General features: G+C 35.1%; 1 long non-coding RNA gene across 2 annotated transcripts; it reads left to right on the top strand.

Moving 5' to 3' along the window:
• The first annotated feature begins 5,818 nt into the window (after positions 1 to 5,818).
• On the top strand, positions 5,819 to 12,111 carry LOC110937039. 2 transcript variants are annotated; one of them, XR_004890376.1, is made up of 4 exons: positions 5,819 to 6,139; positions 7,787 to 7,851; positions 8,372 to 9,432; positions 12,055 to 12,111. It is a non-coding gene; the product is annotated as an uncharacterized LOC110937039 (long non-coding RNA). The 2 variants fall into 2 exon arrangements; XR_002590504.2 differs by lacking the exon at positions 7,787 to 7,851.
• Positions 12,112 to 17,422: the final 5,311 nt, after the last annotated feature.

The raw sequence follows: 17,422 nt of genomic DNA, 5'->3' as shown, positions 1-17,422 counted from the left end.
CGGGTTCATCCAAAATTCCATGTTACGCTCGTCATCTTTCCAGACGAGCCTTTCACCTATTTGTCGCATTCTTTCACTTCATTCTAAAATCTCCTCACCAAAGGTTCGGAGTTCTTGCACATTCTCAGTGCTCATGGGTGGTGCGGGTGCTGGTATCGAGTCTGGGAACTGGGGCATTGGTTATTCGTAAGGGTACGGGTTCTTTAGAATTTCCCTGATGTATTGGTCATTATCATAATAGGGGTCTAGAAGGTCAAGGTCTGGGTAGGGTCCTACTAGGTTTTGCATGGGTTCGTCTGGTATTGGGTAGCGTTGTTCATAATCCCTATGGTCGTCAAACCATGGGTATAGTCTGGGGGATGGGGTGCTGGTACTCTAGGGATCTCAGTTGGGTCAAAAGCAGGCATTGGGATTTGGTTTTCTGGGTTGGCTTCAATTTCCATTGGTCGTGTGGGAAATAGTGGTAATGGCTGGGGTGCTATGAGTTGTTCTAGATTCGGGTCGGCGGCTGTGGTTGCTAATATGTGGAAGTTTGCCAGTCTCCTATTGATGATATCCTGAGAGTTCATTTCTCTATTAGTGGCTGCTAAAGCTCGCTGTTGCTATAACTTTTTCATTGCTCCTCTGCTGAACCATCCTCTCTTCTTGGGAGGGAATGGCTCTTCAGACTAGGCCTTAAACACGAAAATCCCATCTTCGGTATCGGCCGAATACCCCGAGGGGGTAGGCTGTGAAGAGGTGCCTTCATCCCTAGGTGAGCTGGACAACTGACGGTAAGCGTCTGAAGGTCCTTGGTCGCTCATACTGTAAACTAACAAATTGTCAAATAACACAAAACAATAATATACAGATATGCACGTAATCACGTAGATTATTTCCTATGAATAAAATTTTGGTATCAGCAGAACACTTCTGTGGCTGAATCAGTGGCTGTAGCTCTGATACCACCTTCTGTTGCAACCCCCGTCCCCTATCTACCCGAGAACGGGCGGCCGCGAGATCAGATTCAGTGGTATCGGTGTTTATCATTATTTGGCAACAGAATTTACATCAGGACCGTAGTTAAGAGATATTTTATCCGAGTAAAACACCACATTTTATATTAATAAATATATTGGGATAAACCCAAGTTTTCATTACAACTGATTTATAGGGATAAACCCTATTTTATTGAAATAAAACAACTGCTTTATTTAGGTAACTTTTATAGCCACTTTTACAAGCCTTCAGTGCTGTCCAGCTGGCTTCTATTTGGCTTTCACATTTTGTTACCTGAAACGCGTTTAAAAACATTTTTGTCAGTGGGAAATACTGGTGAGTGAATCCCAATTAAATCAAGACAGGTTTTATCTGTTTTACAGTATTGAGGGCGATCTCGTAATTACATTTGTTTATTTTTCTACTTTAATTACCACTCACGGTACTGTCAACCCGACTTGTGGTCATGTTACTACTCACTGTATAGTAACAAATTTTGTATACAAAACCCCAACATACCGACGATAATTGTAGAATACAAATACTTAATCACTGTGTAAAACATTTGAGGTTTTGTAAAAACAGTTTGCAAAAAGGTTCACAAAAAGGAGATTACTCACATTGCAACTTTAGGGTTTTTCTTTGTGATTTCCTGGTGATTATCTATTAATTATACAATGCACACGCATTAGTATTATAACCCAATATTTACATTAGTTATACCCTCCCCGAGACAGAACTCCAATGACTACGTCAGGTAGAACCTCGACAGCCGTTACAGAGCACTAGATCAATCGGGCAGCGTATCTAATATGTATCCGGGGGTTAAAATACTTACAACGAGGCAAAACTTCGTTAATTAGGGGGGTATAACGCCCGGGTATAGTGATTGCTATGTAGAATTAAGAGAGAAAGAAAAGTTGTGAGCGTCGGAAACTGACTGCCGAAGCTCCCAATTTATAGGAGCTGATTTCAAGTTCCTCGCGGCTTGCGTTAGCCGAAGGCTTAGCCATCGCGGCCCGCGACGTAGGGTTGTAGGGTCATAGGGTTGCTCGGTCACGAATATAGACTCGACAAGTGGCGACACGTGGCACCTCAGGGTGTCGTCTGACCTCCGAGTTGTCGCGGCCCGCGTAGAAGACCATGAAGGTCTTCGCGGCCCGCGAGCGACCCCATATTGTTGTTTTTATTTTATTTTTTTATAAATTTAAAGTATTTAGGGCCCACTTTTAGTATACGGGGTGTATTTTACGGCGTATAGGGATCTTATAATTATATTAGGGGTGTCGGAAATATTTTAGGAGAGTTGTTATAGTTTCATTCCCTTGGGTTTACCCCCAATCGCAGGTTCAACCCTCATTTGAAAAAAAAAAGTCAATTGTCTAGTCCCTGTGATTGTCAATTTGATTTAATCAAGCCCCTTGGACAAACTGCTGCTAGTCAATTGGTAGTTGACTTGGGCATTAATGTCTTTTTACTTCCAAAACGAAGGGCAATATGGTAATTTCGCAATTTAGAAACCCTTATAACAAATACCATCCCTGTTAAAGCCCTCATTTGCACATTTATATCCTTCCATCTTCTTCACGAAGGCAAAGCTAGTTGTAGGTGGAATTGAAGGTTTAAGACGAAAATGGCCGGGGGTTTTTGGATGGTGAGACCCGATGACATCTACATCGACCCTAAATATTATTATGGTAAGTTATTTTGTCTCTGTTTTTGAAGTTTGATGTTGAATTGTGCATGAAAATGAAGGTTAAAAATGTCTACTAGGAACAAAGTGTGTTTGAGTTATAATTAATTGTTGTTTTTTTGGGTTTGACAGATGACTATGAACCTACAAAGTTCAGTATTAAGGTGTACCACGGTCTTGTTTTAATATTTATGATTGTATTTCGCACGAATTTTGTGTTTCACTCTCTTAGCAAATTCAGAGGGTCATAGTTAGCGCTCAAAGTTCTCAATTCCACCGACATTTAAACTTGAGCTTTTATGTTACTAGCTCGTTAAACTATTCTAACTTGTCTGTCATGTTATCAAACCTTTTTTTTTTGTAATCAGGATCACATGAGAAAGCTGTTGGTTTTGTTTTGTTGAACGACGCATTTTGTGCATGCTTTAATTCATTTTAAATATGGTTATTAAACCAGTATTTATGACCCTTGCATTGCGACGTGGACGTGAAACTGTGAAAAAATCAACGTCAAAACGTTTTCGCGAACCTGTGCATTGAATGTAAGAAAATGAAATTTGGACGCCGCTAATAACATTCGAAACTTTATATAAAAATGAAACCATCACATACCCATGTATTTTGGAGAGCCCATTAGTAATATCTGGAACTTTATATTAAAAATAAAACCATTTAAATAATCCATGTTGGAACGTTGATACAAACAGGCCCATCGCAACGGAAAAAAGGCAAACAGTTAATAATATTAATGTTATTAAAACATTGAGTACTAACTTTTTTTTTGTTGCAACATTGAGTTCTATGGTTTCATTTTCGTAACAATGTTGGTATTAAGACAAACTCAGTTAAAAACTAACGATAAAACCTGGGCAGTTTTGTCTTTACCCTAAACTACTTAACATATAAAATTTCCCTCCCACCGTTTTACCTCGTTTCTTCTCCAAATATAAAATATGGTCGACAACTGCTGATTAGTGAAAATCGGTAATACTTTTTAATATAAAAATATAAAACATATATATAAGCATGTTAGATTTACATATGATGATAATTTTTTAACATAATAATTATTTAAAAAATAATGATTCAAACATACAAATAACCCTCCTTAATGACCAAGTACGACTCCAGAAATAAATGATACAAAAAAGTGATACGAAAAAGAAAATAATTATTAATTTCAACTAAATATAGAAGGAATAAAACTGAACTTCTTGTTTACTCGTAAATATATAAATAATGGTAAAGTGTAAGGGGGTTAATTGTAATTTATTCAAAATGAGGCTGATTTTGTGAAGAAAATACTGTCTTAGTACATAACCTTAACCCTGGCACCACTCTCCTCTGTATAGCATCACTGTAAAAAATCATCTTTTTTAAACGTGAAAACCCCCCAAATGGATGCAGGAGCTTGATTTCAAAGTGATTTTGCTTCTTTTCTTGCATTCATCATTCATTAGGTATTCATGCTCATTTTTTTGTGTGTATTTAGTTTTTAAACGTGAAAACCACCAAAAGTGTGTTTTGATGTGTTTTTTTGTTTAACCTCTGCTAAACACGAAATTTTAGTGAAAAACTCACTTTGATAGTTGTGGTTTTAGTTTTTATATATGTTTTGTAATTTATTTTTACATCTAAAGAAGAAATTTTAGTTTTTATATAGGTTTTGTAACCTTTTTTACACCTGCCGTAGTGTTTAGTTTTTATCCTAATATTTGAAGTAAATTTCACACATTATTTGGGTTTTTATCCAGGAGTATATATATATATATATATATATATATATATATATATATATGTATATGTATATGTATATGTATATTTTGAATTTTGAGCATACAAAGGTGTATCGAGTCATAGAGAGCAGTTAAAGACCATATAAATGTATACGTTGCCTTTGCGATTGTAAAAGTATAACAAAAGGCAAGACCTTCAATGAAACCTTTCTGCATTTTAAGGCCTTCAATATAAAACATTTATATAAGCATGCTAGATTTAGAAATGACGATAAACTTTTAACATAACAATTATTTAAAACAAATAATGATTCAGTCAAAGCAATTACCCTCCTTAATGACCAAGTACGACTCCAAAAATAAATGTTACACAAAAATGATACGAAAAGATAATAATTATTAATTTCAACTAAATGTAGAAGGAATAAAATTGAACTTCTTGTTTACTCGTAGATATATAAATAATGGTAAATTGTAAGGGGGTTAATTGTGACACCCCGTGTTTTCTAACCACTATCTGTACTGTAATGGAATTTGCAAAAGATGAAATTAAAGATGAAGTTAAAGAATTTTCGTGTCTTAAAGTGATGACATACCCATAACGAATGTTTGACGACCTAGTTAGTGTTTAGAAGCCCATGAATGTGCCTGACATGTTATTTTAAGGTGGAATTATAAGTCATTGGGGGAAATTTAGAAGAAAGGCGCATACACCTTAATTGGTGGTTTCTGTCTAAATTTTCCGGAAATTGCTTGTGTTGTAGACTTTTAACGGTCTTAAGCAATCCCAGACACCACTAAACATCAGGAATTATTCTAACTAGTATTATTTTGATGGAATTATTGGGTGAATAATATTCCAATATTATTATTAGTTTAATCAAGTGAGATTTAAGCAAGCGCAAGCGATACAAAGTGTTGTAGAGGTTTATGTAATCAACACTGCGAGTGGTATAACAAGAATTCGCGAGTTAATCATAACAAATATGTTTATAATACTTATTTGTTACTAGAAAAGTATTTTTATTAGTTACAGTAACTTTGGGGTAATTGAAACGGCAAGAAATCGGTAAGGAGATCAACTTACGCGATTTAAACGCGCAGCGTGAGTGCGTGCGACATTTAATGCCATATTAGCAAATATTAATATTTTTAATATAAAATAATTATTTTGACTTTTAAAAAATTTTTCATTGAAACATACGCGAGAAAACAAAAATTTTGACACAAGAACGAGCTGAAACGGAGCTGTGTGCGTATGATAGTGGACTGAAGAAGGATGGACTTTGACTGATGGACTTGAGGTCCGCTCCAGCCCAAGCCTAAGCCCAAACCCAAGCCCATCAGCCCATAAACCAGTTATAAATAGCCTTTTCCTCCTCATTTCTCTTCATTCTTCCACTTCACTTTCTCTTTCTACACTCACTTCTCTCTCTAAATTCTCTCTACTCTCTCTCTAGATGAAGATCCGACAACCTCCGACGGAGGTCCGGCGGCGAACTTTCCGGCGACTGTTTTCCGACCAAAGGTACACTTTTCCTACTAATTTTGACGTTCCTGACACCATGGTGAGGTCCGTTTTGTCTAATTTGGAACGATTTGAGCCTTATAAAAATTCGGAGAGAATTCCGACGAGTTTGTTTTCAAGTTTTCTCTTCATGCATGTCAAGATCTTACCTTTAGGAGACTCCACACAAGTTTTTGGGTCAATCTATTTTCCGGCGAAATTCCGGTAAGATCCTTAGTTAAGATTCGTCTTGTTTTTGCTTCTAAATCTTGTTTTTAGGAAAAGTTGTTCACAAAACTAATGAGGTTTTCTTTAAAGACAAATGAAATCAGAAAATACTTAGATTAAACAAGAGATTTTGGTGACAAAAGTGTGTGTAGCCATAGGTTTAAGCGATGTTTGTGGGTGTTGATGTTGTTAAAAATGGTACTTGAAAGGTGATAAAAGTGACATGCAACATGATCTAATTTGGGGCTATGTCTAATTTGAGTTTATGGTTTTATTTAGAGTCTTTTTTTGTATAAAAATGGTAGATGATGATTGTGGGTGAAAAACCCTAAGTTAGGAACGTATAAGGTGCTTGATAAATGCGAAAAAATGTCAGATAAATGTTAGATTGTAACATGCATGTAAGGATTATTGATGATCTGAAAATATGGTGATATTATGTTAGTATTTTGATCATAATAATCAGGTCTTAACTAAACTTGAAGATATTCATGAATTGGAAGCTTGTAGTTTAGTAAATCATGCTTAAAATGAGGTAAAAAGTGATGATAACTATGGTAAATGAATTATTTATGTGGAACTGAAAGTATAGTGATAAAAACATGTTATTTTATCTATAAAAGTCAGATTATATGTGTGGGATATGATCAAAAGGAGTTGGATTACGTATGTGGTCATTATAGGCTTAAAACGGCGTAAAAATGACAATTTTGAGTATGATCGAAGCATGAAATAAATTTGAATTAAAACAGAGAATTTAGTCATATAATATGATATTAGAATATGTCTTAAAGTATATGTTATGAAATGTCCATGTTTGGTATGTTCTATGTGAAGATATGAATAAAAACGCTAATTATATGCTTGAAAATGGACATAACTATGCATTTGTGAAATAGGTGACATGAACTTGTGTTGAATAATAAGATATGTTATAACATGAGTTTTATGAAAATATAAGATGTATTTTGGTATTGCATGATGAATATCGAGTGATTGATGCAAGAAAAGTAACTAATAAAAACGCAAGATGCGTGTTGTGTTTACTGTGGAGAAAGTTTGTGATTTCTTTGATATATGATTATGTGATGTTATTAGTATAAAAAATGATTATTTGGATATATTAAAGACCCAACACTTGATATTTTATATAAAAAGCATAGACTTTTTCAGGTTACACTTAGCTACGATAAGTAAGGATTTTATCAATGTTGCAACGCTTTAATATACGTAAAGAAAGCAAGTCTTAAAACATTTTATATAATATATGTGTACATAAATATGAATGCATGAATCGTTAGATGAATTATATCACTTATGTGATTAGAAGAAATGTTGTGTGATATATAACATGAGAATGCTTAAGTATGGTTTGAGTCATGTGAAATCGTAATAATAAAACTTGGTGTAAATAAGTATGTATTGGCGTGCGCCGTTGAGCGAAAACTATAGGAGAAAGGATATTTCACTTTGCGATGATTGAATACTTGAGAGTAGGAAAACATAACCATAAGGGTCGTAGTCACCAACGGGTCGTCCAAGTAACGGGTCAAATACACAAAAATATTATATAAATCTAAAAGGTTGAGTGAACAACTTCTTTAATAGAATTGGAATTAATTTGAAAGTGTACCTTTTATATAGGGAATTAATAGGTGAATACCTATTTGAGTTGGGCTTTTGGTAGCAAACTTATAGCCCACCCAAAGGTGAGTTCACGACCACTTTTTTAAATTATGTTTTTACATTTTAGGGGAGAAACACGTAAAGTGTTTTGAGTTAATATGATTAATAGACGAAAAAGGAAATGTAACCTATATGTTGGCCTTGAGTAAGGGCCTCAAGTTACCCTAACGAGGGTTTATCCATGGACATTTTCCCACCACTGTAATCATTAACCTCTGGAGGGAGGGCACAGGTTATATTGGTAGATCTATCGGGTTTTGACAAACCCCAAGCTTATCTTATCGATCGGTCACCCCGATCCTAAACGGCAAGGAATATATGTTGAAAACAAGAATAAGGGAAACAATTAAGGTTTCGTTTTGATTATGGGCTCTTGGTTGTGAACACTATTTCGTATTCCTAGCTAGTTTACGATGTTACATGTCGGTCTAACGTTATTATGTTTTTTAAAATGGAAACAATTATAAATATTTGATATTTATAAATAAGTAAAATTCGTGAATTCACCAACTTTGTGCTGACATTTTAAAACGTGTTTTTCAGGTACATAAGTGGCTTCGGAGAGATGTGGGGTTAGGACAACTTTTAAAAATGGACAATAATAAAGTTTGTGTCATGGTACACGAGATGGAACTTTTTGAACATAAACACTTTAAACTATACAAGTTGGGATGATTTGTAACAACTTTAAACTATTTTGTCTATTTTTATAATTATCTATGTATGACCTATAATTGTTGGTTGCCAACCTCTGTCACTACCATGCTTGTCTTCCGCTGCGGTTTTTGGGATGAGGCTGATTTTGTGAAGAAAATATAGTCTTCGTACATAACCTTAAACCTGACACCACTCTCCTCTGTATAACATCACAATAAAAGATTTATCCTTTTTAAACGCGAAACCCCTCAAAATGGATACAGGAGCTTGATTTGAAGGTGATTTGGGCTTCTTTTCTTGCATTCATCATTCATTAGGTATTCATTAATGTGGTTTCAGGTCAAAGAATTAAAAGTTTAATTTGATATATTTCATTTTACAGGGGACTTATAGAAATTGGTGATATTTTCCCAGTGTGTTACGATGCTTTATAGAATCGAAATGCGAAAAAAACATCATGAATGTTTGGCTTTGTCTCCGCAATCACTGATAAATGTACATTGTCGCAGTTTAAGAACTCTTGGACGCCATCTAAAGGCGCCTAAAGGACTCTACAAAATAACAAAACAACAAGTCCTGTTGGATAATCTTGATGTTTCGGGCCGAGTATGTACAAAGTTGGTTACGGGATAGAGATAGAACGGGTTACAAGAAAAAGTCTAAAGTTGACCGAGTTTTATGTATGTGAACGATAGAATTAGGTAGCGAACAGGAAGGCGATCGTGGTGTTATGGAAGTGAATAATTGTAATTTATTCAAAATGAGGCTGATTTTGTGAAGAAAATATTGTCTTCGTACATAACCTTAACCCTGGCACCACTCTCCTCTCTATATAGCATCACAGTAAAAGATTCATCTTTTTTAATCGTGACAACCCCACAAAATGGATACAAGAGCTTGATTTCAAGGTGATTTGGGCTTCTTTTCTTGCATTCATCATTCATTAGGTATTTATCCTCATTTTTATTTTATTTTTTTTTGTGTGTATTTAGTGTTTAAACGTGAAAACCCCCCAAAGTGTGTTTTGGTGTGTTTTTTGTTTAACCTCTGCTAAACACGAAATTTTAGTGAAAACTCACTTTGATAGTTGTGGTTTTAGTTTTTATATAGGTTTTGTTATTTTTTTTACATCCGAAGAAAAGATTTTAGTTTTTTACAGGTTTTGTAATCCCTTTTTACATCTGCTGTAGTGTTTAGTTTTTATCCTAATATTTGAAGTAAACTTCACACATTATGTGGGTTTTTATCTGGGAATATATATATATTGAAGAGTTAATAGCCAAAATGGTCCCCGAGGTTTGCTCACTTTTGCCGCTTTAGTCCAAAATCCAAAATTTTAACATCTGGGTCCCTGAGGTTTGCATTTTGTTGCCATTTTAGTCCAAAAATGAAATCAGGTCAGATTTCTTAATAAAACCTGGTTTTTGTCCTTTTCCTTAGGGGCAAAATAGTCATTTTAAAAAACCTTCTCTCTCTCTCTCTCTCTCTGCAGATATAAACACACACATCCTCTCTCTCTTCACAAGCACCACCACCACCTCTCTCTCTCTCCCTCTACTCCTCTCTGCCGCCGCCGCCGCCACCTCCTCACGCCGGCGACATTAACCTCTGTGTAAATCCTTTATTAGCTACTACTCATCAAGCTAACGGCAGTAGCAGCGTTAGGGCAAGACCCAACACCAAAACACATATGGAGATCAGTGGGTTAGACACTAACGACCGCCAATTCAAGAACCCAGATGAAATGTGGCAAGAAGAAGTTGGTGATTCACAAAAAAGCATGGTTGGTACAGGATGGATCTGACCAAATCGACGAACAACAACAAAACCGCCTCTGTCTCTCTCTCTTCTCCCTCTCTCTCTCTCTTCCGGATGGATCTAGTTTGTTTGCAGGTGGTTGGTGATTAGGGTTGTTTGCAGGTTGTTTGGGATTAGGGTTTTGGTGAGGGTGGTGATGATGGAGACGGTGGGGGGTTGTGATGATGGATGGGGTGGTGGGTTTAATAGTGGTGGTTGCTGACTTGGGTGGTTTGCAGGTTCTTGGGATTAGGGTTTCCAGTAGGGGTGGTGGGTTGAATCGTGTTGGTTGCTGATTTGGGTTGTTGCAGGTTTGGGGTTAGGATTCCGGTGGAGACGGTGGCGGTGGGAGGGTTAGTCGAAGAAGTGTTGAGGTCAAACTTGCTGATGAATGCGTCGTGCTCGTCGGATGCTTCGTTTGATTCGTCGCATAGTACAGTGTCGGTTGGGAGGGTTAGTCGAAGAAGCGTGACGCTGGTTCGTGTGAAGCAGTCTGGTGGTTTGAAAACAGGAAAATGTGAAAGTGTTGCTAGAGATGGGAAAGTTGAAAGTGTCGGTGTGGAGAGTGATTTGGGTTGTTGCAGGTTTGAAGGTGGTTGTGGTGGTGTGTTGTTGGAGGTGGTGGGTGAAGGAGGGAGACAGAGAGATGGTGGTGGTGGTGGATTAATGGTGGTGGTGATGAAATTGGGTGCAGGTCTGATCAACCTGGGTTTCTTTTTTTTTTTTTGATTTTTTTAATATAAATTAGTTTATAATAATCTATAATGACCATTTTGCCCTTAGAAGAAATGAGGAAAAAGACAAAATTCAGTAAGAAATCCTGACAAAAATTAGACTTTTTTGAAATTTGGACTAAAATGGCAACAAAATGCAAACCTCAGGGACCCAGATGTTAAAATTTTGGATTTTGGACTAAAGTGGCAAAAGTGAGCAAACCTCAGGGACCATTTTGGCTATTAACTCTATATTGAATATTGAGCAAACAAAGGTGTATCTAGAGGTGTACAAATCGGTTTTTTTTATAACCGGTTTTTCAAACCCAAAACAGTAACCGGTCTAACCGGTTTGGATCGGTTTTTAACTAGTTTTTTAAAACCGATTGCAAAGATCAAGAATAGTAACCGGTCACAAACCGTCGGTTCGGTTCGGTCCTAAAACCAATTTAAAAAAACGGTTAAAAAAATAGGTTTTGGGTTTTTTTCGGTTCTAAAACCGGTTTTTTACACCTCTAGGTGTATCCAGTCATAAAGAGTAGTTAAGGACCATATAAATGTATACGTTGCCTTTGCGATTATAAAAGTATAACAAAAGGCAAGGTCTTCAATGAAACCTTTCTGCATTTTAAGGGTTCTGTTTTAAAAACAAAGTCTCAAAATGGAAAACCAAACCGCTTGTAAGAATTCGGTTTGGTTCGGTTTTATTTTCCAACGGTTTGGTTCCGGTTTTTGATAATAAAAAACCGTTACCAACGATAGGCGTGAGAAGAAAACCGAAATAACCGAACCGTAACCGAAAAAATCCGAACTGAAATAACCGAACCGAAACAAAAACTGGCGCATCGGTTTTCTGATTTTTAATAACCGAAAATTTCGGTGCGCTTTTTGGATAACCATATTCAGTAACTGAACCGTGTATACCCTAACCAACGGTTTGGCTCACTGTTTGACCTAAAAACCGACTAAACCGGACCGTGAACACCCCTAGGTTATAGTTTCGCTATTAAATGCAGTTCATTATCTTTAACCGCTAACCGATAGCATTTGTTTTGTAAGGGTTTGCTACTTATGGAGGAAGATCAGCCGATTGAGGGAGAAGATCAACCGCTTGAGTAAGTATTTAAAAAAATTGCATTTTTATTCTTTGTATTTTAACCCCAACACTTTTTTATTTCAACTTTGGTCCCCCCATACTTTTCATCTTTCGTAAGTTTTTTGTTTTCAGTTTCGTTATAAATTTTTCGAGTCAACACGCCACAACGTGCATGTAGGGTTCAACGTTTTTTCATACCCATACCACTCGTAAAATCGTGTCCCATACCCGGCGCATTATCCGTCGGCTATTTGTCACTAATTGATAAGTGTTAAGGGATAAATAAAAATATAAATAAAAAATGTCGGGTATATAGTTCGGGCAAACGAGTATGTGGTTTCGGGTCAAAGAATTAAAAGGTTAATTTGACATATTTCATTTTACAGGGGACTTATAGAAATTTGCCTAAACCAACAAGTCCTTCGTGTCCGCTCGAGAATTCCAGCAAAATTGAACGAACAAAAGAGATACCCTATTAAAGGGTTAAACGTTAATGAAATTCGAAAAGCAATATTTGATAATTTTCATGCTGATGGACCCAAATATCCACTAATTGGGGCGTGCTACATGGCTGAGTTTAAAGGTTGTCCAGGCGTTTATAAAAAATCCACAGGATCATTATGTAAGAAAAGGTGAGCTGATGCTAGAAAAGAGAATGCGAGCTCCTCATGCCGTGCTTATTACGGGAATGTATCTCAAACCCGATAATAAAATCAGTGTTCAAATTAAATCTGCTCACGGCAAGTATTGGGGAAAAGAAGGACTAACTTGGGTAACACCCGTTTTTTTCCTAGAAATCAGTGTACCAGAGATGTGAAGAATTTGATTGGTACTAATGAAAAACTAGATCTTATCTTTTCGGTTGGTACAGTTTCTTGCGATTCATTTACGGATTTTGATTGTTAAGAGTTTGCTTTTTGGAGTTTAATTTTGTTTTTGAGTCGATGATTATTACTCATTGTTGATCAGGTTGTTTTGTTGGTGGTGGTTGTCTTACTGAGTATTAGCACTGTTATTTTATAAGGACTAGCCATTGTTGCACATTCTATCTGTTACCATCCAGGTGTACTATCGTCTAGTATCAGATCCTAGGCTCACGCTTTCATCTACTCGACAATATTCAGAACAACATCAGTGGCGATGGTTGCCGAGTAACAATGGTTGGTGTTTGTCACAATGGTATAGATTATCTGTGACAGTTGCAAAGAGGGCTGCGCTGATGGTATACCAGCGACAGTGACAGGCGTAGGTGGTTGTGGTGGTCAGTAAGTAAGTCGAGTTGATGGGGGTTATGGAAGTTTTAGCCAAGGTTTTACCTTACTTTTTATTTATTAATTTCAACAATGTATTATTAACCTGTGTGGATTCATAGCATGATCCGTCCTGACTTGTTCAACTTTTAACCTGTGTATGTATGTATTACCTTGACATCAAAAGATGGGAACTTTCACCCGAATAGCAGATTCTTTTTTACCATTACTAACAATAGCTTTCGGTAGAGTCGCTGAATCTAAGACTTTAGTTGGAGTATGTCACACCCCAAAACGTCACAGCGAAAATACAAACGTGGCGGTGACGGAGGTTGGTATCCATAAATGTCTTAGTGGTCGATGCAATATTTATGTTGGACAATTGGTTTATTTTAAACATAAGTTTTAAGTTTCCACGTACATCACAACCACATCATAGTTGTTTGACCATTAGGGTCTTATTACACACGGTCCCAAAAGTAGTTTAAAAGTGTCCAAACATTATTTAATTACAATCGCATCACACAACCACATGACAACACAAGCTAAAATCCCCGAAGTCAAACTCATGTACCTGAAAACACGTAAAAATCAAGTGTCAACACAATGGAGGGTGAGTTCACATATTCTAATTTGTAACACTTTATTCAAGGAAAATCTTTCTTACATTAAATCTTTAATGGAATTAAGCATCCATGTAAAAATTAAGAAAGTAAGTGTTGTTTCCTTTATAAAATCCTAGGGTGACTCATCCGGAATTGTTTATTTAACAAATCTCCGAGGAGAATTTATACCCATGGTTTTGATATTAACTTTTTGTCATTTGTTTAGTTTCGTAAGTTTGCAAGACGTTACGAGCTATATTCCATGATTGAGGTTCTAACCAATTCTAGACGATTATAAAATGAATTCGCCGCTATGTGGACCGGAGCTACCGATCACGACGGGATGTCAACCCTATAGATCTATCAACACTTCCACGTGTGCAATACTTAATGATTAAAAATCGCTATGATGCATTTTAATGCCCTTCCAGATTGCATTAATATATATAACCTACTACATAACAATTTAATATCTGGCGTTGCACAAATCCCAATGTACCCCAATGCAATGTAAGCTAGACTTGCTACTTATATCCCGGTGACCTGGTAAATTTGACCCAAATGAGATTCAAAATATCTTTAATTTCTTACGATCGTTTTACACAAAACACCGTAATCTTTCTCGTTTCTCCTTGAATCATATTTATATCAATCAAATCCCGTTTTCCTCGAAAACAATTTTAAATCATATACATTTCCAAATCCATGTTTTTCCATAAAACATACCATATCATTCAAAAATCATATTTTCCACGAAAATATACTTTTAGATAATTCAAGGCATAATTTGCACAAAACACATTATTACCATTTTAAGACGTGTTCTTCCCCTAAAACAATGTATAAAACAGTAAAAGAGGGGTTTAGTGACACTCACCTTTGGGTGTGTTTATTTTATCGCAATCCCTCAAAATGAATCTACATGTCCTAATTTAAATAGCAATGATTTAGTAACCAATTATTCTACAAACAATTTCGTTTCTCAAATATTCGAAATTTTCACATAACTTCGAGAATTTTCTCGAAAAGTTTTTGTTGTGATTATGTTGGCATATATATATAAATATACACACACATATTAAGATTTTCGCGATTTGAACAATTTTATTGGTGACCCTTATTATGTCCACTTATATACAATATATCTACGATTTGCGCTTCGTAATATATTTTTATATGTATATGGACATGTTCGTTATATATCATAATTCACGCATTCCATCAATTCATGCACCTATCATTCTCAAAGAACTTAAAAACCAAATAATTCATCAAGTTAGCCTAAGCATTACTTTCATGCTCAACACATAAATTATACACATAATGTGACTTTTAATATAGTTTACCGTTTTAATCGCACAAGCGCATAAGCATAGTATTAATTTCTATAATCATGTCTACAATTAACATATCACATTATTCATACTCATAATCATATATTCACCTTGTCAAACATAAATTTCACCAGTGAATAACCCACTTTCGCGTACGTCGAAATATGCGTATTCTAATGTTTTCCGGCGTTGGAAGTCACATATGACTAACCAAACACCAAAGTTATTTAATATTGGTTAAAATACTTATATTTATTGTAAAAATATCAGTTTGCAATCTGTTTTAAAACAGTTTTAAAATTTTTTCTTAAAAAGTCGATTTTTAACACATAGACTTGTACCGAACTTTACCGTAATCATCCCAAATTGTCATAACTTCATATTTTAACATAAAACATGTTATTTACTGAATAAAATGGTACTTATACTCATGTTAGTGCAGGTTTCATGTAAGACACATAAATCATGCACTTTCACCCATTTTACTACTTTTTAAGCTATATGTACAACATGCAAAGCTAATAACCCAATGACATAACTTTTAAACTATCAAAACACATCATATAACAACATTTTTGCAAGATTACATTATGATTTTTATATATTTTTATCATACCATGACAATTTCAACATCATATGATCCTGTAGCTATCAGGCATGCTTATGTACAAACATCTAATACATGATTATCATATCATCATCCATGAACTTTAAATGCATAAAAAATAATATATTTAATTCATATTCAAATAATCCAAGATATCATCATCATCATCATCATCAAATCATCACTAATCATCTTGACATAAATGCAAGCAACATTCTTACATTTATGAACTATCCAACAATTTTATGTTCATGCACACACACACACACACATATATATATATATATATATATATATGTATGTATGTATATAAACGACATACACATGCATATATACATACTTCCAAGATTCAACTTTTCTTAGAATCACTTCAAATCACAAGACTTTTATATGACACATTTTTGATCATGCATGCATTCACCCTTTTTAAATTCACATAATAAAAAACATTCAAATGTCAAACATCATCTCTAACATACATACATACATACATTCAGCCATACATATATACACATAAGTTCCCACTTTCATTTTATTTAAGATCATTTGTCATTTAAAGTTCAAGTGTTATAAAGAATCCATGTGTTTGAGAAACTTTACTTCATCATAATCAAGAAATAAGAATCATGAACCAAAAATAAGTTTATACCTTTCAAAATAAATGAGTTTTGATGAGATTTATGATGATGGTTTTGCTTGTTCCTTCATGAAATCACTTGGTAACACTTTTGTATGCTCAAAACATCTTGAAACTAGCTTGAAATGGCTTTAATCTTCAAAGAAAGTGTTTGAAATTTGAAAAGGAAGGTGTGTGGGTGTGTGTTCGGTCCGTGTTTGATGAGAGAAGGGAAGGAAACGAAAAGTTTGATCTTTGGAATTAGTTTTATGTTGAGTGTAAGAGTTTATTAATCATTAGGTTTCTTATACAATCAACACATGGCAACAAAAAGAATTGGTGGACACATATGGTGTCACCACCTTACTCTCTCACACACATTTTCTCTCTCTTGCACATATACATACAAATATTCATGCAAATACAGGTATTTAACTGACTACCGGGTATTTGATTTTCGCGTTTTAATTGCGTTTTAAGGCGTTTAAAATTATTTTTATCGTTCTATAAAAATTAACTCGCCATAATATTGCTAAACAATATTTTGTTTGCCTAGACTGGCTATGTTTTCTGTATTTTGCAGTTACGCGCAGTATTGCGCAATACGCGCTTAAATTCGCAAAATAAGGATTATAAGCGTTTTAATAAATTTTTCTTCACGAATATGATTAAAAATAAGATTTTAATCATAACGGAATATTTTTAGGGTTTCAACATTATCCGGGCGGTCACCGAAGTTCGCATTTTGTTTGTTACACGATAAGCGTTTGTCTTATTATTGCCAACATAATTTTCAACTAAGTTTGGATTTACCAACACTTCAAATACCTTATATTAACGTCATATTTAATTATTTAGTGCCTTCATTTATTCATAACACGTGTCATAATGGTTGGATATAATCTGGTTGTGTAGTGGG

This window comes from Helianthus annuus, chromosome 4 (genome assembly GCF_002127325.2).
Source record: "Helianthus annuus cultivar XRQ/B chromosome 4, HanXRQr2.0-SUNRISE, whole genome shotgun sequence".
Taxonomy (NCBI): Eukaryota; Viridiplantae; Streptophyta; class Magnoliopsida; order Asterales; family Asteraceae; genus Helianthus; species Helianthus annuus.
This window is presented reverse-complemented; position numbering and strand designations above follow the sequence as displayed.